Genomic DNA, 21,621 nt, shown 5'->3' with positions numbered 1-21,621 from the left:
TTTTTTTTTTTTTTCCGGTACGCGGGCCTCTCACTGTTGTGACCTCTCCCGTTGCGGAGCACAGGCTCCGGACGCGCAGGCGCAGCGGCCATGGCTCACGGGCCCAGCCGCCTCGCGGCATGTGGGATGGGCCCAGCCGCCTCGCGGCATGTGGGATCTTCCCGGACCGGGGCACAAACCCGTGTCCCCTGCCTCGGCAGGCGGACTCTCAACCACTGCGCCACCAGGGAAGTCCCTGATCTGCCTTTTCTTACCAACTGCTAACCCTGATGACTAAGAGTGGCCCCCGACACCAGATGCTTGACAGTGATCCACAAAGGCAGTCGCTCCCCAAAGGCACAGCTTCCCACTGACCTCCCATGAGACTTGGCTCATTTTGGTGCTGGATGTGCTTAGCTTCTCAGATTGACCAAACAGTGATCTCTTCTCTGATCCCCAACTTTCCTCCTGGTCCTTCTCTTCACCAGATTCTCCCACCATTGTGTAAGTCTCCTTCCTATAATAAATTCCTACTCTATGACTTGGAGCATTTCTGCTTCCCTGAATAGCCTCTGACTGCATTACTAGTAGCCTGTGGAGACTCCTGGGAAATCGATGCACGGAAGCTTCCACCTGCTTACTTATCGTGAAGATTCTTTTGTTGCAAGAGACGGAAAGCCATACTGAACTAATTTAAGCAAAAGAGGGACTGTTTTTGGCTTATATCCTCAACCCATGAAAGAAGAGGGGTGACTGGAGCCAGGATTTCAAAAACTATGAGTCTCTTATCTCTTCTGCTCTTTTCCTCTTAGCTTTATCCTTCCCCCTATCAGGAAAGACTGATCAGCCCAGCTCAGGTCGTGTATCCGCCACTGGTCCAATTACAGGCCTGAGAAATGAGGCATTTTAATTAACCCAGGTGGGATTGCTTGCCCACCTCTGTGACTTGAGGTTGAGTTTATTATCAGGGGAACTGTAGCACAAATGTGGCCACTAGGAGTATTATTGTGAGCCAGGAAGCTACCTTCATTTATCTCTATCGCACCCTGCTTAGTAAATTAAATTGGCAATTTCGAACACAAGAAAAGCCCTTTCTAACTAAGCCATGCAAAGAGATATCCAATGGTTGGAAGACACAACTTGCCTAGGCCCCTCACAGGATCTGATATTACACGAATATTACACTGGAAACCTTAAAAACAACTACCAGGGTACACTGGGCATCTTTAGATGGAGCTCTAAAATGCATCTCACTAGAGGCTTGTTAAGATAGGCAGAAGACATTCTGGCAATGAAAGAGCTACTACCTTCTTTGTTTTTGGACATTACAAGAAACAAGAAAATGAAAGGATGAGAAGTAAAGGTCTTCATTAGGAAGCAAAGGAAGTGAAAGATGGAGACTATTACATCTTTACTACATTGAGTCTCCACAGCCACAGACATGGTATCCTCTCTCCATTTGTTTAGGAATACTTTTAAGTCTTTCAGTAAAAGCTTTAAATTGTTTTTCATAGAAGTCTGACCATATTTTATAAGACTTATTCCTATATAGCTTATAGATTTTTGTCCTATTATGAATGGTATTTTAAAATCAAATTTTCCAATTATTTGCTTTTTTTTTTTTTGCAACTTTCTTTTTACTGGAAATCCATCAGTTCTGAGGATTTGTCTGGAGAGGCTCTTGAATTTTCTAGAAATTTTATCTCCTAATTTTTACACAAAAGTTAATTTTCCTTAGGTGAAATATGCAAATTTAGTAATGTAAACTTAGGATCATAATACCCTGAATTAATTTTCTTTGACTTAACAACTAACATTTATTTAGCTCTTACTGGAAATCATATGGTCTATGGAAGTGTTTTGCAAAGCATGTCTCGTCGACCAAGAGGAGGTTTTCATATTCCATATTACAATTCTTTCTGAGAGATTCACAAAGGCCCTGACAAGTCCTGCAAAGAAACCTCTCTACCTCAGTTAAATCCTTCATTCCAAATTTATTTCATCACGGAACCCCTTTTCAGGCAATACCTTTCAGCCTTCTGAGGAACTGCTTTTTACAAAGAGCTCACTTTGGGAAAAGATGGTCTCAGGAAACAGTTATTGTGAAAATTGGTTAACTCCAGGATTTTCTCAAAGAATGTGCTGTCTCTTTCACTATATTCTGTGGAAGCTAAGTTGGGTAGAACAAGGCTCTATATGGCTTTATCTGTTCCTACTCTTCCGTTTTTAACAATAACTGTCTATGGGTTAATGTTAGCAATATAAAAAGAAAGAAAAATATGCATATTAATTGTCATGAGCCTACCCACTACCTCTATTCCTCAAGAAAGGGCCACAGCTGGTCACAGTGGGAGATGATCCTTGAAATTCTGTCAATATCTTTTGACTGATACGGAGATGAGATTTTTTTTCTGGTGCTATTATTCTTCCTGCTAAACCCTAGGTCATCAGCTCTTATGTCATGTTGTTTCCTTACATTGTACAGAACCACACATGTTTATCGAAAGCTGTCCTTTCTGTGTTCTGGATTATGTACAAAGGCCACAGTTTATCAGAGTACAACTAAATAACTGGAAATGGAGAAGGCCCACAAGTAGAAACCAATTTTATTAGGGAAAAAGAGTTCTAGTTATGTAAGTTTTCCTTGTATTGCTATTTCTGATCAAACAGAGTGTTTATTAGATCATTTGAAGGGATAATGATGAGTTTCACCCTCGTGTACATCAAAATCATTTGTGGAGCTCTGAAAAAATATAAATAACTGGGCCCTATCTGGGACCTTCTGAATTAGAATCTCCAGGGAGGAGCTTGGGCATTTGTATTTTTAAAAGCTCTGCAATTTATTCTCTGGCTTTTATGATGTGGCATTTCTTTTTTAATAAACCACTTTCCCACATGGCCCTGCCTAAATTTTTCTTCTGATTTTGATATTAAAAAATAAGGAATATTTTTAAAGAAAATAAATCAATTTCAAAACCACTTCCCAAACACTAACAATTTTTTTCCTTGTTTGTCTCTAGTTGTTGTTTATGTAGAGAAATTCTTTAATTCTGAATTTGTCACTTAGCATTTTGTTAAAAAATGTTTCCATGCTTTCATGTAGTGATAATAATTGTCACCTTAGGAATCATGTAATATTCCAACAAGTTTTTATTTGTATCATAATTTAACTAACCGTTTCTTTATTACTAGACATTTAAGCTGTTTCTCTATTTTTAGCCATTCTACAGAAAATGGCAATGAAGAACTTGATGTATATGGATTTTGCTTTTCTTTTGAATCAGTTCCCTTGGAATAATTTTTTTGAAATCTGGTTATTGGGTCAAAGGATATGAACGTTTTTTACGACTCTTGTTAATGATTACTAAATTGCTTTCCAAAAGGTTGAACAAATTGACAAAGCCATGCCTCAACTCCACAGCATAATTGCCGAGGTTTTCAGGGAGGGGCAAGCAATACTAGAGGTCTGTTAGGTGTTCCCCTGACAGGTAGAAGAAATCACTCTATTACCAGTCCTATTACCTTACTTAAGAAGAAAGACAGGGCTTCCCTGGTGGCACAGTGGTTAAGAATCTGCCTGCCAATGCAGGGGACACGGGTTCGTGCCCTGGTCCGGGAAGATCCCACATGCCGCAGAGCAACTAAGCCCGTGCGCCACAACTACTGAGCCTGCGCTCTAGAGCCTGTGAGCCACAATTACTGAGCACGAGTGCCACAAGTACTGAAGCCCACGCACCTAGAGCCTGTGCTCCACGACAAGAGAAGCCACCGCGATGAGAAGCCCGCGCACCGCAACTAAGAGTAGCCCCCAATCGCCGCAACTAGAGAAAGCCCACATGCAGCACCAGACCCAACACAGTCAAAAATAAATAAATAAATAAAAAATGTTAAAAATAAAATGTTTCTCTTTGCCCAGGAAATGGTCAAAGACCCGAAGATAACTGCAAAAAATTAAATTAAAAAAAAGAAGAAGAAAGGCAATCTAATAACAACAGTATTACAGAACTGCTCAGCTATCTCATCTACCAGGCGCCGGCACTTTCCATGCATTCTCTCTAATACTCAAAATAACCCTGGCAAATTAGATCTTACTGCCCCTCATTTTACAGATTAGGAAAGGGTGGGAAGAGAGGTATGATAACTTGCCCGAGGGTCATACAGCAAGTTAGTACTGAAATGAGGGTTTGAACCCTGGGTTTTATCACTGCTATACCACACTGCATTTTACGCCACTGATTTCTGAAGCAGCCACGGAATCTCACCAATTATTGATAGATACCTCCTAAGTCATAAATCGGCTGTAATGGGACTTCCCTGCTGGCACAGTGGTTAAGAATCCGTCTGCCAATGCAGGGGACGTGGGTTCAAGCCCTGGTCCGGGAAAATCCCACATGCCGCAGACCAACTAAGCCCGTGTGCCAAAACTACTGAGCCTGCGCTCTAGAGCCCACGAGCCACAACTACTGAGCCTGCGTGCCACAACTACTGAAGCCCACACACCTAGAGCCCATGCTCCGCAACAAGAGAAGCCACTGCAATGAGAAGCCCGCGCACCGCAAAGAGTAGCCCCCGCTCACCGCAACCAGAGAAAGCCAGTGCACAGCAACGAAGACCAGTGCAGTCAAAAATAAATAAATAAATAAATAAATAAATAGGCTGTAAAATGGAATATGATATAACAGATGTGGTGGGTTAAACATGTCTCCAGTTCTCTGCCTCTTCTCCCACCCAGAGGTGGAGTCTATTGGTGCTTCCCTTGAACTTGGGCTGGTTTGGTGACTTATTTTGACCAATAGAGTGCAGCACAAGTGATGCTGCCTAGGTCTGGACCTAGGTCTTAAGACACCTGGCAGATTCAGCCTTCATCCTCTTGGAACCTCAAGCCACTATATAGACGTGTTCCACTTCCTTGCTGGAGAGACCACGAGGAGGGAGAGGTAAATGCCTGGCCAGCCCAGCTGTTCCAGCCATCTCACCTCAGGCACCAGACATGTGAGTGACGCCATCTTGGATCCTCCAATCTCAGCTGAGTCACCATGCCAACAACATCTGGAGCAGAAACAAACCCTCCCGATGAGCTGACAATCAATCGTTGTTGTTTTTTTTAAATTTATTTATTTTGGGTTGTATTGGGTCTTCGTTGCTGCGTGTGGGCTTTCTCTAGTTGTGGCGAGTGGGGGCTACTCTTTATTGCAGTGCACGGGCTTCTCATTGTGGTGGCTCCTTTCATTGTGGAGCACGGGCTCTAGGCACGCGGGCTTCAGTAGTTGTGGCTCACGGGCTCTAGAGCACAGACTCAGTAGTTGTGGCGCACGGGCTTAGTTGCTCCGCGGCATGTGTGATCTTCCCGGACCAGGGCTCGAACCTGTGTCCCCTGCATTGGCAGGCGGATTCTCAACCACTGCGCCACCAGGGCAGGCCTCAATGGTTGTTTTAAGCCATTTCAGTTTGGGGGTGAATTGATACGCAACAATAGAACTAAAGCAATACATTTTATTTTGGTGAATGTCAAATGCAGAAGGAGTACCAATGATATATTCAAGCTTCCTTAACCCTAACACAAGCAGAATGAAACTCGTTGACATTTACCACCTCTCCTCCCACCTCTGTACTGACCTCTGTCACAGCCCTGATCCCACTGTACACAGCCTTTGTAGACATCCACGTCTGCCTTCCCTACCACATTGGGAGTATTCACCTTGGTAACCACAACACCCTACACAATGCCTGGCACAAAATAGCTGTTAATACATATTTGTTGAATGAACCTCGACTTGCTCTTGATTTATTGATGAAAGAACTTGAAATGCAATCATTGCTTTTATTCTTGGGCTCGGCACCATGCAAAGTATTTTATGCTGAATATCTCATTTAATTGTCACAACGATCCCATGAAGTAGGTCTTATTATTATCCTCATTTTACAGAGGAGGAAACAGAGTCTAGGCAAAGTTCCTTGAGGTCACAAGTGTACCTGTGCTGAGCAAGGCAATGCTTTAGGCTTTCGCAGCAATTAGATGAATGAAGCCACTTCAGTATGGTGCCCAAAACCCGCAGGCGTCTGGTTGGATGACTGTGTCATGGTAGACAGCACTCGCTCTGTGAAGGCTGCCTCCCAACTACAGGAACGTCAAGGAGGGTTGTGCAGGTCAAGTTCTGCACAAGGGCATCCGGCCCAAGGGCAAGTAGGGACTGAAATCCAGGCTATGCTATCACACTGTGCTCACCATGGTGCCTGGCACAGAGCTGCCTGTCTGGGGGAAGGGACCCTTGTTACCTAATCTGCACAATGCCACTGGGTGGACTAGTGATACTCCTGGGTAGAATGTGCTAGTCTATGGGAAACCTGAATGCCTGATCAAACAGAAGACAGAGAGGACTAAGAAACTTGCCAGGTTTTAGAATGGATAGAGCAAGGAAATGGTTCCAGAGAAATAGCAGAGGGTATGCGGAGGCTGGGGGCAATGGAAAATTTGAGAGGGGTCTGAGCCCCCATAGTGCGATGTGCTCTGCCCCATCCCTCCTAGAGGTGGGTCACCTTGACTAAATGTCTCATCCCCAGGGAAGTTCCGGTCTGTCTGCAGTTACTTGAGACTTCCGGATCTTGCTGTTTCAGACCCTCCCAGCTGCAGTGGTGCACAGCAAGATATGCAAACTAACAAAAATATGTCATAAAGATTATTAACCTTACCAGAGAGGGCTCACTGCAATTTTTCTCATAGAGTCCAAGCAATTCAAACATTCATACAGCACCCAGCATGTGTGGCCTTACAGATCCCAACAGTTGGCCCCAAAGAGATGCCTCTCATGGAACAGAATGAGGTAGGTAACAGTCTATCTATAGAAGATTTAATTGCTTCTCTATATGCACGAGCTTGGCTATAGTTGAAGGACCTAACTTGGTTTGGGGTAGAATTTCACCCTATCTGGAGTAGCTTGCAGAGTTTCTCAGGCTCCACTTCAAAACTGGAAGAAGCTGGGAAGAGTGGAGGGGGCTCTGGGAAATGGCCAACCGTACCCCTGCCAGACGCCCACTGAACAGAACCAGAATTAAGATCTTAACTATGTAGCTGGAAAATTCCCAAGAACTATGTAGTGGTGATGGTGTCAGAGCCTGGGTAGTGCCTATCTGAGGCCCTTTCATCATAGCCACTTGGATGAGGCCTCTGCCTTGTGAAGACATGGCACCTTGGGCCCAGATGGGAGGAAGGGGACAGCCACCTTTTATCAACTGCTGAATGACTTCACATTCTCTTGTACCACCTGGCACCCGTGGGTTCAAGAAAGAAGGGCATTGTACCAGTTTCTTAGGGCTGCTGTGACAAAGTACCACCAACTGGATGGCTTAAAACAATAGAAATGTATTGTCTCACAGTATAGGAGGGATTAAGTCCAAAATCAAGATGTTAGCAGGCTCTGTTCTCTCTGAAGCCTGCAGGGGAATCCTTCCTTGGCCCTTACTTGCTTCTGGTGGTTTGTGGGTGATCTTTGGCATTCCTTGGCTTATAGATGCATAAATCCAATCTGCTGTAATCACATGATGTTCTCTCTGTTTCCCTGTCTTCGCATGGCCATCTTCTTATAAGGACACCAGTCATATTGCATTAGGGGTCCAATCTACTCCAGTTATGACCTCAGCTCAACTAATTACATTTGCAACAGCCGTATTTCCAAATAAAGTCACATTCAGAGGTGCTGGGGGTTAGGACTTCATCATTATCTTTTTTTTGGGGGGGGACACAATTCAATTTATAGCAGACACGTTCCTGTATAATACCGCTCTCTGGATCCCTAGATCCGCCTCTAGTATAGTGAACTGGTTAACCCAGGGGTTCCGAGCCAGATTTCTTGGGTTAAAAACTTTGTCTCTGCTGCTGTGTGACTGAGGTTTGTGGAGGTTAGAATAAGGTGCTGTGAACGGTGCTGCGCGTTAAGTGCTCATTAAGCATTAGCCATTAGTGTTGTTACTTCCCAACTCTGTCCATTGACTTCCCTAGAAGGAGACCATTTATTCTTCCCTGCAGACACACATGTCCTGGGGCAGAACCAAATGCTTCTGCAGTTTAAGGAAACAGGGAGTGGGATGGAGAGTAAGAGAGGTTTGTTTCACTTTGTTCGGGGTGTTATATTAATCTAATGAGACAAAAGCAATATATTAAAAATAACCTATTTCCACAGAAAATACCATACTTATAAAACTATGTGTGCAATTTTGGGGAGCTCATGGACATCCAGAAGCTTGGGCAACCTAGCTTAAAATCCCTGCCTTAAGCAGGCTTTTGCCCATTATGAGCTCATGTTGGAGTTTAATAATAGAATCCTATTTTCCTCATGGCCACGTTCTTAGACTCACATTCCATCCTCACCTCCCTTCTCATTCCTCTATCTTCTAATCTCATACTAGAATCACTCTTTGACCTCTGAACTGCCCTGATCTTGTGGTCACCTCCTCAGCCACAGCTGCTGGGCTGATTTCTAGTTGTGATTACAGTTAATCTGTATTCTCACCTTTCCCCCTTGGACTTGAGTCTTGTGTCTTCCCTAGTGTTCCCGTTCTCCCACTCCTCTTTTCTCCCCTCATTCCTTTTATCCTGGCAGGTTTTGCCCTCATCCCCAGGCATAGATATGACTGACATCTCCGTCTTCTTTGCCCCTGCTTTCTGTCCCTCCTTCTCATAACCATACTCACAGCTCCATCTCCCTCTTTCTTCCTCTTCCTCCCCTCTGCCTCCGTCCCCCCATTTTTTCCTGCCACCTTTCCAGGTCTCACCCCCCGGCATCATTTTTCAGTTTCTTCCTTGTGGATATTTCCTACCTCCACCACCACCAGGGCATTGTCTGCCTTTAAAATATCCACTTTTTACATGGTTTTCAATACATACTTGTATTTCCCATCCACTCCTCTGAGCCCAAGTCCTCTGAGCTGCAGGCTTGCATATCCAGCTTAATTACTATTTGCACTTGGATGTTACGAAAACATTACAAACTTAATGGGTCCAAAATGAAACGAATGATTCTCTGCCCCCATCTTCCCCCATCTCAATAAACTGTACCCCATTTCACACAGTAACTCAGGCCAGAGGAAGCATTGCTCTTTCTTCTTTACCCCCAACAACATGAGTGAGTCTTGTTGCTACTACTTCTAAAATCTGTCTTGAGTCCAAAGCAGTCTCTTCATGTTCACTGCCATGACTCTCGGCTCAGCCAACATGATTTCTCACCTGGGCCACTGTACCAGCCTCCCAACTGGTCTCACTGCTTCTATGCTAGTGTTCCTCTAGTCCATTCTTTCCACAGCAGCTACAGCTCCCATTTCCAAACAGAAATTATACTGTGTCACTCTCTACTTAACCCTCTTTAATGGCTTCCCAGTCATTCACTAAACATATTTTTACTGAGTGCCCTCGATGTGCCATACCCTCAACAACGCTTCCACTCACGAAATAAAAGAAATATGTAGTATGTAGATAGTGGTAAATGCTGTGAAGAAAAATAAAGAAGGCATGAAGGACAGGGAATTGTGTGTGTGTGTGTGTGTGTGTGTGTGTGTGTCTTTACAGTTATTAAGCAGGGACTCCAAGGAAGGTTTCACTGACACTGAGTAGGTGATCTTTGAGCAAAGGACTTGAAAGAAATGAGGGAGTTGAGCTCTGCAGAATATTCCAGTTGGAGAGAATAGCAAGTGCAAAGGCCCTGGGGTAGAAGTATGCCTGGGAGCTAAACAGAGAAGAAGAAAATCTAAGCTTTACTATGGTTTATAAAGTGGTCCACTTCCCTCACACCTCCTGCCCCCCCAAAAAACCCCTCCTGCCTTTATAGTCTCCAACCTTCTTTTCTAGCACTCTCCCCACCTCACTGTAGTCCATCCACACCAATCTAGTTCACCAAACGCTGTTTCCTGCAACACAGGCAGTGTTGCTGCCTCTGCTGGAATACTCCCCAACCCTTATTCTCAAGTACAATTTGCAAGGCCAGCTCCTTCTCATCAAGCAGGTTTCAGTTTAAGTCTCACCTTAGGCCTTTTTGAACCACAGAACCTAAAATAGGTCTCTTGTTATTTCTTTCCTGATTGTTTCCTTCATGTCCCTAATCACACCATGCAATTGGGATTCATATACACATATGAACTTAAACTCAATAGGTATCTCATCATCATTTAAATTTGCATTTGATAACTAGTTAGGATTAACCATGTTCCCAAGTAATAGTTCTTAGCATGATCTCTTTTCACTTAAAGTCCCTATGTCTCTGGCCAGCTGGAACCCCCACCCTGTCCACCTGTTTGGGGGCAATTTATTTTCTCAAGTTTCCTCAGGGAGTCACTGATAGATCATGATGACTATCTCTTGGCAGGAATTATTCCAAAACCCAACCCCCTTTGGAGGAAAGTTTGTTTCACTTTGACATCACCAAGTTGTGAAAATGCGCAAGAATGCCGCATCTGAGTGGTGCCACGTACTCCCATTACGCAGTTATTATCGTGCAGTTATTAATATCACTAAATCATGCGTAAAATGTAATGATGAATTACAGTGAATATATCTATATAATATAGATCTATATTCTATCTATAATATATAGTATATATAGGCAAGGGAGGCAAGAGGAGCCCTGCGCATCACTTGCCCCTTTGCCTTTTCCAGGGGCCTCTCTATACAGAGGCAGGCAGACGGTCTAACTGGCCCCTCGAAATCTCCCACACCCGAGGCGGGCGAACTCGCGCAGGTCTTGAGGGGTCCAGAGCTTCGAGGTTCGTAGGTGGGGGAGGAGCGAGGGGCGTTCCGAAGACTCCAGCCAGGCCTCTCTCCCGAGCGCAGCCGAGATTACAGCTCATCTCGCGAGAGCCTGAGCAAGGCCCGGCTGCGGGCGGCGGGGGCGGGATGTTGGCGGAACACTCTAGACCGCGCCCCCTCTGGCGCAGCTGGCAGAGGCGCTGGCGGGAGCGGCCGGCGGCGCGCACGCGCAGGTGAGCCGGGAAGGCGCGGGGGCACGAGGGCGGGGGGCGGGGCCTTGCGTCGCGCCGCGGGCACGTCTCTGCGCGTCCTCAGTATTTAATGTCTCTGTGTTCCACGGGTCTGGGCGAGCACGTGGGGGAGCGGCCGGAGTGCAACGCTGCGGGACCGGCCTGGCAGAGGGGCTGAGGCGGGGCAGAGGCGGGGGCCGAGGGGCCAGGGGGCGGCGGCGGCGCGAGGACTCTGCATCCTGACGGTCGCCGAGGAGCTGGTAAGTTGGGGCCGCAGGGAGCGGCTGAACTGGGGACCACCTGCCAGGGCCCCGAGGGCGGCGCCGTTGGGGTGATGGTGATCCTAGGGTGCAGGTGCAGGGTGCGTCGCGTGCTCCAGGACTCACGGGGTGCGAGGCTCCCGACGCTGAGGGCGTGCAGAGGGGTTCCGGCCCGTCGCCTGCTGTCAAGCAGGCCCTTTCTCTTTCGTCGCCTGCGCGCCCCCTCGTCCTTCTCCGCCGGGTTCTTGCTGACAAATCGCTTGTGCTTGGCTGGGGCCGCGCTCCGCAGCCGCGCGGTGTCCCCTACGCGCGTCACCATCCTCGGGGGCGGGAAGCGAGGGCGCGACGCCCGGGATACCCCTCTGCGGCTTAACTTTCCCCGAGCGCACACACTCTCCCGAGAGACGGACCTGAGTGCGTTCCACCCAAGGTCGCCCAACCCCACACGCGTTTACTTTTCAAAGGTCTTGTGTACCCAGTCTGAGCCGGGAGAGGCGCCGGCGGGCGGGCTGTGGGCAGGGCCAGGTGCTCACAAGGGCGAGGAAGTGTCCCAAGGCCTGCGGGCACTCCTTCCCCACTGAGTTGAATTGGTCACTTCAGGAACCTCACCCAACTTCTGGGCCCCTTTATATCGCCCGGGGGTGCTCCCCATCGAGGCCGGCGGTGGCAGACTGGAGCTGGTCGCTCTGCCCCTGGGAGTTCAGTGCGGCGAACCAGGGGAAGGGGCTCGGTTTGCAGAGCCGGGAGGATGAGCTAGGAGATAGGTCGTGATTGGAACCTTGTTGCGGGCGGAGGGAAACGGTTTGAACCGAGTTAGGGTCCCGATGTGAAAGGCTTGGTGTCTCTCAAGAGGATTAGCTTTTGCAGCCCCTTAAAGGGTGTCGGAGAGGCGGAGGCTGTCCTGTCCCGTGTGCCCGCTGACTTAATGCCCGCGGGTTTGTGGGTCACGTGTCGGGCTCCGCCTGCACCCACCTCTGGTACTCGGGCCGGAGGGACCACGCTAGTTTCGGGGTTCTGGATCAAAGTGTGTTTGGGCAGGCTTTCGCCAGTTTTACTGTTTTGTGCCCTTGGGTGCGGTTCCTCCCATTTTCCCTCCAAGGAAGGCACAAGAGACGGATAGGAGCTGTTGGTGTGTTGGGTGGTGCCGAATAGACCTGGGACTTCTTGGAAGCCCTGGGCGTTTCGCGGTCTCCCTTCTCCGCGGAGATGCAGAGGTTGGCTGGCGCCTTCTTGCCCCCCGGCCTCTACTAACACAAACCCGGTGCACTTAACTCCAGGTGTGAGAGGAGGCTTCTCAAGTCGGGTAGGGTGTGTGGGCAGGACAATTAGGTTCAACTAGCCATCTTTCCCCTATGAAGTTCAGGCTGCTTGGTGTTTAAATTGATTTCCTGCAGGAAATCTGGGTTGCTGGACACTTGGTACAGTCATATCTGTTGGTTTGCTATCCAAGCCCCCCACCCCCTTTGTCGAAATTATTGATCAAGAAGCACCATTCACAAGAAGCTATTAATTCTGGCAGCTAGTGACCTTACTTTGCTACCCTGTTATTGTAACTAAGTCCTTCCCGGATTAGTTTTTTTTTTTTTTTTTTAATTCTATTTAGAAGTTTGGGCTCTTAGTAAGCACCACCCACCCTCTTTGCTCTTAAAGGTACAGAGCATCTTTGAAATGCAGAGAGGGCAGCATGATTTGACCATTTATCAGTTCCTCTTTTCTTGAAGTTCAGGTGGTTCACCTGCTGATTATTTAAGATTTTCTCAGCACTGGAAGCAAGTGAAGTAATTTTGGGGGAGCTTTTCTGACTTGTGTTGAACCTTTCCTCTTGAACCTCAAAACTAGTTTTGTGGGTTCTGGGTAGTAATTCCTGGGTATATTCTCGGATGAAGAATGGCCCTAGGCTAGAGTAGGTTCTCTGCGTCCTACAAGTATGCAAATCTTTGAAGCCTTTGTGCCTACCTGGATTAAATAGGCTCTATTGTCATATGTTTTGTCAGGTGATGGCCCAGAAGTTGCAGGTAACTGATCCCCTCCCAGCCTGTGAGTGTCTAGCTGGAGCCCTTTGTGTGAATATCATTTCCTCCTCCCAGCTGTTTCTAGGAAGCACACTCAGACTTGGCCACTGCAGGGCGGCAGTGAAGGTGTCTGTTGGAAGTGGCTGCTCAGGTGCCACGGGGATGTGTCTCCAGTATAAGGTTGCTCAGCATCAATATTTTAAAGTCATTTGTTTTGCTCTACCTGGTAACCCCAGTTATTCTTGGGCTTTGAACCCAGGCCAGGTCATAACCATCGTTTGTGGGTGAAGGCTAGTTTTAGGCTTTTCAGTGTTCTCCCATCCTAAAGACAAATTAAGATAATATTCGTGGGGCATGGCACTGTGCCTGGTACATGATGGGTGCTCAAGCATTGATTTCTTTTTTTTCCCTCTTTCTTAAAGAGTCTCTGAGACTGACTTTAAGTTTCCCTTGAATCTGTTAAGTGACTTGAATTCTAATAAAAGTACCCTACTCCCCAACCTCTGACCTGGAAACTTGGTTGGAAGGAGGGGGAAAACAAATTGGCTTCCCCACACTTTGCCAGCCAGCCTCCTGGCTCAAGCCTACAGCACCCCATGTGCCTGGTGAGCTGGTGCCTTCCAGCCCATTCTCCCCAGGCTCCTCCTTCCTCATCTTCCCTGTGAGTCTAGAATGAATGGGCTTCTCTGCAGTCTGGACCGCTGTGCTCTTGTGGGGAAGTTTTGGGTGTGACTTAGTACCTTCAGCTTACCCCTCTAGGGAGTTTCCCTCTGCTCTGGGCAGGTGGTGGTGGGTCCTTACGGGCCTCTTATCCCACTGAAATCATTTCATGCTATTTGAGTTGCTGATCTTTGTGGGATGTATTTTAATCCTAAACCTTCATTTCTAGGGCAGGTTGTTTCTTCCACATCCCTTTCTGGTGTAATGTCTCACACAGGTTTCACCTTTGATCGTTTAACATCAAGTACCCATTGTGTGTGGCATTTCCACCGAGCAAACCTGCTGGCCCTCGTACCTAGTTTTAAACTTGGGCCGTGTAAAACAGTGACAGTGTTTCGGGTAGGACAGAGTAGCTGGAAAAATAGCTGGTGGGGACATGGAAACTAAAATTTAGGGGACACCTCTTCCTTGATAGTTACTCTGGGAGGTGAGTTACAAGCAAACGCCTCCCTAATCCTTTAATCCTGACACCTCTGAGTGCAGTTGAGCAGGGTGAAGCTAGAGTTCATTCGGGATTGTTTCAGTGGCTGATAAAAAATACAAATAGAGGGATAGAGAAACCGACAAGTGTGGGTTTGGACTTGAACTAGAGGGCTTTTGTGAGAAGGACAAGGAGTCATCAAGTCCATGGGCTTTTCACCTAATCTTCCTGTTGCTTTCTAAGCAGATTGTTGCAGTAAAGGAATGTGTGTTATCATTCAGCATTCTGAGGACTGGCTTTCAGTTATAAGGAACTTTCGAGGTGTCCTTTTCCTCCTCCTAAATGGTTCTACTAAGTGGTCTTTGTTCTGTCCAGTTCTTGCCATCTTGAGTGTCTCTGCAGCTCGGTTTGATAAGTTTGCAACAGTTGACAGTAAACATTCTGTCCCCATCTGGTCGTACAGCCTGGCTGCCTTCACTTAGCCGGTCCTCACTGAGGCCCATGTACTTAGGAACAAAGCAGGGCCTCAGAAGAGTTCTGGAAGTAAAGGTATGCAGTGCTGAGGGCTGATGAGGCTTGTTTCACCCTGGGCTTAGCTAGCAAGAGCCCTGGATTGGGGGTTGTGGGTGGAGTGGAGGTTGAGATCTGGGTGCCGCTTTCAGGGTTGAAACCTGGCTGGGGTTCCAGGCAGGTCTGTTGGCCCTCAGGGTCTTAGTTTCTTTAGCTGGTGAAAGAAGATTGGTCAACACCAAAGGCATTCAGACTGTGCCCCTAAGAGCACAATCTGACTAACCCCTGGAGTTAGTCAGCCCCTTAGGGCTGCTGGGAGGTAGAGTTGCCGCAGGTTGTGTATGGGAGGCAGGGTGTGTTTGGGCTGGGGGTGCCTGGGTAGTACAAGCCGAAGTCTAAGAAAAAAATGACAACCCACTGTTTTAGGTGCATTTGAAGTTCATTTAACTCTAAGGTGCTACTGTACTAAATATTTTTATTTTTTACAATATCTTTATTCTCCTCAGTCTGTCTTTAGGGTTGAGGGTCTAGAGCTGCCTTGTCCTATAGGGTAGCTACTAGTTATGTGTAGCTAGTTAAATATAACTTTTTTAAAGCATTAAGTAAAATTAAAAAATTAGTTCCTTGGTGACAGTAGTCACATTTCAAGTGCTCAGTAGCTTCATGTGGCCAGTGGCTGCAGTACTGGACAGTGCAGGTTCTGGAACATTTTCATCATCACATAAAGCTCTGTTGGACAGCACTGGACTTAGTTCTTTGCCCAACTCTAAAAGCTTCATTGTCTCGCCTTGTAAAGCATCATGTGTTTGGGCTTAGTCTTCCATATTCCACACACCCAACAGCTTTGGTGACAAGTTATTTATCAGTCCTCTCCATGGCATGTTCAGAGCAAGTTCCGGTCTTCCAGCTTGGAGGGCAGTGATCAATTATGAAACAGTTTGAGAAAGGAGTGTAGTGAGGGGTCTGGGGATGGGAGTGTGAAGTGAAGGGGCCAGACGCTAAGCCTTTGGAAAGCCGTTTTCGCTTGAGAGCCTGTTTATCAGTGTAAAGGTCCTCGCTGCTTCTCCAACGCCAGTGCTCACTGGCTTGGTCGTTACGTCAGGAGACTTGCTATTTGGTCCTTCACTCCCCTGATGACTTCCTGCAGGTCTCAGTGTGGGCCCTCTGCTGAACCAGGTTGCAGACACCTTGCGGACAAGCATCATTTTCATTCTGCTCCTCCGGTCCATCTCAGTGTTAGGAGGCCTGGCTTTACTGAAGGCCTCGGGGAGAGTTGGTCCCCAGTGGGGATCCCGAAGTGTTGGTGTGGAGCCGGCTCTGGGGAGTGCGCTCTATTTCCAGATGCCCCTCATCTAGTCCTGGGTGTGCTTAGTTTGAACCCTACTAGACTGGCCTTTGGCATGTAATGTGAACTCTTTTTTTGGACCCCAACAGCAGAAGATGCATAACAGACACTTACTGAGTACCTACCGTATACCTGATAATTTGGCAGGGTTTTTGCACGTTATTCCCTTTTTATTCTCTCTCAATCCTATGAGGTTAAGAATTCCTAGTTTGTGGACTTTCCTGGTGGCGCAGTGGTTACGAATCTGCCTGTCAATGCAGGGGACCGGGTTCGAGCCCTGGTCTGGGACGATCCCACATGCTGAGAAGCAGCTAAGCCCGTGCGCCACAACTACTGAGCCTGCACTCTAGAGCCCATGAGCCACAACTACTGACCCCACGAGGCACAACTACTAAAGCCCTTGCGCCTAGAGCCCGTGCTCCGCAACCAGAGAAGCCACTGCAATGAGAAGCCCATGCACCACAATGAAGAGTAGCAACTAGAGAAAGCCCGTGCGCAGCAATGAAGACCCAGTGCAGCCAAAGATAAATTAATTAATTAAAAAAAAAAGAATTTCTAGTTTGTGTATGTGGAAACAGAGGCCCTAAGGAAGGTAAGCTGATCCTAGGGCACAGGACTGGGCTGTCTTGGGGCTTAGATCAGGGTTCAGTATCTCTGGCTCCCTGCTTAGAGGCTGTTTCTTGTTAACTGCCCCATTACCCCTCCATCCTCATCCAGAAAGTGAAACTGGGTTTTTAAAAGAATAAAATCCCACAAACTGAGTCAGACTGTTAGGTCATTACAGCCTCATTCAGCCCTAGGAGGGAGGTATTTGTATCCCATTTCTTTGGATGTTATCATTTTACAGGAAACAGAAGTTAAGGATCTTTAAGGCAAGTGTTTTATCAGAATTACGCAACCGTCCAGTGCCTTCCAGCTGCATAACCATGCCTTAGGGCCTGGAAAACTGCTCTCGAGACTGGCTTAGTTTGATCACCTGGTTGAAAAGGCAGCCTTGAAGTCACTCATTCCCTGGCTAGTAGTAGTGTGGCCTGTCAGACCTCACACAGGGTTTCGAGACCATCCCCTGGCCTCAACAGGCCATCGCCTGAGAGTAGCTTGGCTTGCTCCCTGTTGGAGCAGGCAGCAGGATCCCTTCAAGCCCAGCCCTCAGCTCTCAGCATGCTGCCCTGCCCCCCCCTTCCCTCCAGCCTTGGCTGGGAAGACAGATCTCCTGCCCCTCCCCCTTCCTGCCCCTCCTGAGAGATGGGAGTGGCTTGCCCTGAGCTGCACTGGGATGGGCGTGAGCTCTGTCTCTAGTGAGGAGAGGCCATGCTGAGACTAACCTCCTTGCTTTGTCCTTTGACTTTGGTGAGGCCCGCCCAGCCAAGCATGTGCTATCATGCTATTTTTAGCAGGTGGTATCCTTTAGGAGGGCCAAGTGCATGTGGCTTCAGTGTACGGGGCAGGTCCTGGTGCCAGAGCTGCTGCCTCTCCTAATCAGGGGAGGAAGGAGAATAAAGCCACCCTAGAGACTGTCATGGGGGGTGTGTATGTGTGTGCGGTCACTTAAGAGGTCCCTGGGCTGCTTTTTCTATCTGGACCTGTGACAAGGACCCACCCCTGCCTCCCGGGCCAGGCGGGCATGTGACCGAGGCAGCCCAGTGAGCCGGCACTCCTAGGTCAGGATTGCTGTCCTAGGGAAGGACGACCCAGCAGCCGATTTCTCAGGAAATCACATTAGTTCTGTCTTCGTGGGAAGTCACCCAGCCTGAGGACAGGCCACTAAAAACTCTGTAAAACTATGAATCCGCGGCAGCCTCATAACTGGCATCCTCTGACTTAAGCCAAAATAAAACCACGAGAGAAGGCAAACGCATGCCCTTCAGCAGGAATTCTTACTGGGAAGCCACTGAGGCTGAAGAGATACGAAAAAGGGGTCTGACAAACAAGTTTTGTTCCTCGCTGCCCTCCATTCTCCCCCCTTTCTTGTCCCTTCTTTCCTCTAACTTGGAGCTGCCAGCTCCAGCCCATCTCTCTTGTTTCTGATTAAGAAAGCTTAGAGCCATATAAGGTCCTCTGTTGCCTATGGTTTACGTTGGCTGGAGAACAAGGTTGTTTTCGCAAAGTCCAATTCAAAGAAGTGGCAGGGACTTCTGTGTGTGTGTCTGTCTGTCTCTGTCCTCCATCCGCAACCCCACCCCCACCCCCGGAGGGGGGCTGGGCCACCTTATTGGGACAGATGCACTTGAGGGTGTGGAGGCATTGTGGGTGAGGGCTTAGCTGCGGTCCTCCAGGGCTAACGACCCCAGGGCTTCCTGGCAGATGCATTCGCTGAGAACTCAGAGCGAACCTCTGTTGGCTCACAGTACGTGCCTGCCATGCTACCAGCCACAGAGGCACTCTGTCCTGGAGCGGACGCTGCAGTCGACTTCTGTTCATTCAGAAACTACAGTCCCCTGGCTTTTCGGGCAAGTCGGTCCCCCTCTCTGGAGGGAGTTGGGTGAACCTGGTCTTCCAGGTTCGTAACCTTCAGCATGGCTTCTGCGCAGCGATGCTGGGGAGCAGTTTCTCTGGCAGCGGCCCTCCAGCCTCGTCTTTGCCTCCCCTTCTTGCTGTCTCTTGAGTCAGCCAGGCTTGTTCCTGCCTTAGGTTGCTGGCACGTCTTCTCCCGGCTGGAGCCTTCTCCCCCTCTCCTTTCCCTGTCCTCTCAGGATCTTGGCAGAGCCGCTCCTTGCTGTTCACTCTCCTGCCACCTCTGCAGAGAGACCTTCCCTGACCATTCTGTCTAAAGCTCCCCCTCTCCCAGGCACACTTTATCCAGCCTTCGTCAACCTGGGTTCCTCGTTTAATCTACGCAACACAGAAAGTGATTGGCTTTCTCAGCTCTCCCAACTAGTACCATCCTGGATGCACAGGAGTATGGTTAATTCATTACGTGCAGGGGATGCCTAGGGCTCAGCTGTCTGAATCTGTTGAGAGAGGCTGCAGGTTCCGGCTTCTTTGCGGTATTATCTCATCTGAAATGTGACTCCCTACCCCTCCTTCCACCTTTGCTTCCGGAGGGCTCCCCCACCTCCCTGCCCCCAACCCCAGTGGAACCTGGCTCGCTGTGGGTATTAAAATCTTAATTAAATGGCTAGCCCTGGGGGGTTCTGCTGCCTGATGCTGGTGTGACCTCACCGGGGTGGGGGGATCATACGCCTCGTCTCTGAAAGGGTCTAGCTGTCAGTAAGCATGTTCTCTTTCTGAGTGTTACTGTATGTCAGCGGGGCAGTTGGGGGTTTTCTGAAGGAAGATTGGTATCAGTTATTATGGGAAAATAAAGCAGTATAAGTTTGTGCATAGTTGAATTGGGGGCTTCCCTGGTGGCTCAGTGGTTGAGAGTCCGCCTGCTGATGCAGGGGACATGGGTTCGTGCCCTGGTCCGGGAGGATCCCGCATGCCGCGGAGCGGCTGGGCCCATGAGCCATGGCCGCTGAGCCTGCGCGTCCGGAGCCTGTGCTCCGCAATGGAGAGGCCAGAGCAGTGAGAGGCCCGTGTACCGGAAAAAAAAAAAAAAAAAATGAATTGGCACTAATACATATTTGTTATAATGGTTAACAAGAAACATAAAGTTGTATGGTAGGAGAGCGTCCATTGTAGGTAATACTTAAGAATGTATTAATTTTCTGTCAAAGCGTTGCTTGTACACAGATTTGACTTTTGACTCTGGTAAGCTTTGAAAGAACAGCCCTTCGCTTGGAGTGCTTCCCCACCCTGTCCTGTTCTCTTCTAGAGGCAGCCGTCCTCCCTGCCATTTACCTCTACACAGTTGGCTCTTGGTCTCCTGGGGCATTTGTTCCAGGACCCCCGCAGATAACCAAAATCTGCGGATGCTCAAATCCCTTGCAGTCTCTGTCCTCGGGTTCTGCATCCACAGATAGGGAGGGCTGACTGGATTTCTAAGTAGTATACTACTCCTTTTTTTCCTTCCTTCCTTTTTAAAAATATTATGTTTTGTTTTTCTGCTCTGCAAGATAAGGACTTGGCCCATTCCTACACTTTTTCCCCCCTCATCCTCTCAGTATAGAGGTAACCCAACATTTGGTCACATGACAGTGTTGTGATCTAAATATTGCTATGGCTGCAATCCTATTTCCCTTCTTGTCTCCCCCCTCCCTTCTCTTCTCCTAGTTAATTTCCTTTGTTTCCTTAGCTTGGTTTTCTTTGTATGTCTCACCAGTTCTCTGACTCACCCCTGGGCCTTGGCCACTGTGGGTCGATTGCCCGGAAGCTCCTCTCGGGAAGCTCCTCTCGTGCTTAAACTTACTGCAGACTCAGCAGTTCCGAGTCGCTCCTGGGAAGCATCCCCGGTCCCCTGGCTCTGCTTCCCCTGCATCCTGGGACTTCCTTCTCCCCTTCTCTTGTGTTGCTTCCTGGATTGGTGCCCCCTCCTTTCTTGTTTTACTCCCTCGTCTTGGTGAGAAAGTGTGCGAGGGTGGGCAGCCAACCAGAAGCACGCTGATCTGTGCCCAAGGACAAGCCCCTTTGAAGGCAGGGGTCGGAGCTGTGCAGCTGAAGGCTGAGGGTTGGTGGAAAGACGGCAGAGACAACCAGGCCCCCAGGTCCCTTCTGCCACGCCAGCAAAAGGCCGGGCTTTACTTCAGGAGTAGTTGAAATGAGAGGGGATCTGGACCTGGGTACCAAGTCGTGGTGAGAATGAAAGTCTGCATGCTGAAGGGGGCACCCCCGCCCCCTTGGCTCCCATGGCACTGCCATTAAGGCTGACGTCCTTTCATCTCTCACCCCAGGACACTAGAACATCCTAATTTGGGGTGTCTGGCTCCTACCGCCGCCCCCTGGCCCAGCCAGGACATTTGCCTGACTTTTGGGCTGTGGCGGAGGGTGGCAGTACCAGGCCCACTGGAGAAGAGGTCATTGGGGGGTTTTGCCCCCAAAGAAGTTGAAAGTCTTGAAAGAGGGCAGTGCGTTTGTTGATTCCTCTCTGCGTCGCACCGAGCTTTGTACGCTGTTGGTACCGATGAATGTTTGTTGAGTAGAAATTACGTTATGTGCCTTTATGGGATTTCTGAGTTGGTCATATTGCACCGTCTGCCATTTGGAAAGCCATTGTCTTACCTCTTTGCTTTTCCCACCCGAGATGGTGGTGGGAAGGGTCTTTGGCCTCATAGCAGCATCTTTTCTGATTCCTTCTGAAGGCACATGCCGTCCTTATTAGCTTTCAGGTGAGCGTGTTGTCAGAGCACACCTGCATACCTTTTGGGCAGTCTTGTGTTCTGTGGTCATGGGTGGGAACTCCATGTGCCTGGGAACAGTTTCCTGGCCCCTGCTCTATCACTGTCCTCAGAAACCTGTCAGAATTCACTTGTAAAGCAAGAAGGTTGCCAGGAGCCAGGGATAAGGGGCAGGATGGATGTGACATAGTCGTTC

At 48.5% G+C, this 21,621-nt stretch overlaps 1 protein-coding gene across 2 annotated transcripts in view; it reads left to right on the top strand.

Moving 5' to 3' along the window:
- The first annotated feature begins 10,843 nt into the window (after positions 1–10,843).
- Positions 10,844–21,621, top strand: part of AKAP1 (A-kinase anchoring protein 1) — a 35,531-nt gene continuing 24,753 nt past the window's right edge. Inside the window, exon 1 of one of the 2 annotated variants that reach the window (XM_060290873.1) lies at positions 10,844–10,944. The gene's annotated coding sequence lies outside the window, so the exon portion shown is untranslated. Of the gene's footprint in view, positions 10,945–11,071; positions 11,202–21,621 lie in introns of those variants that run through there. The other variant, XM_030881649.2, reaches the window with a different exon arrangement.

The sequence above is a fragment of the Globicephala melas genome, chromosome 20 (genome assembly GCF_963455315.2).
Source record: "Globicephala melas chromosome 20, mGloMel1.2, whole genome shotgun sequence".
NCBI classification, from domain to species: Eukaryota; Metazoa; Chordata; class Mammalia; order Artiodactyla; family Delphinidae; genus Globicephala; species Globicephala melas.
Note: the sequence above shows the minus strand (reverse complement) of the source record. Positions and strands in the feature narration are given on the sequence as shown.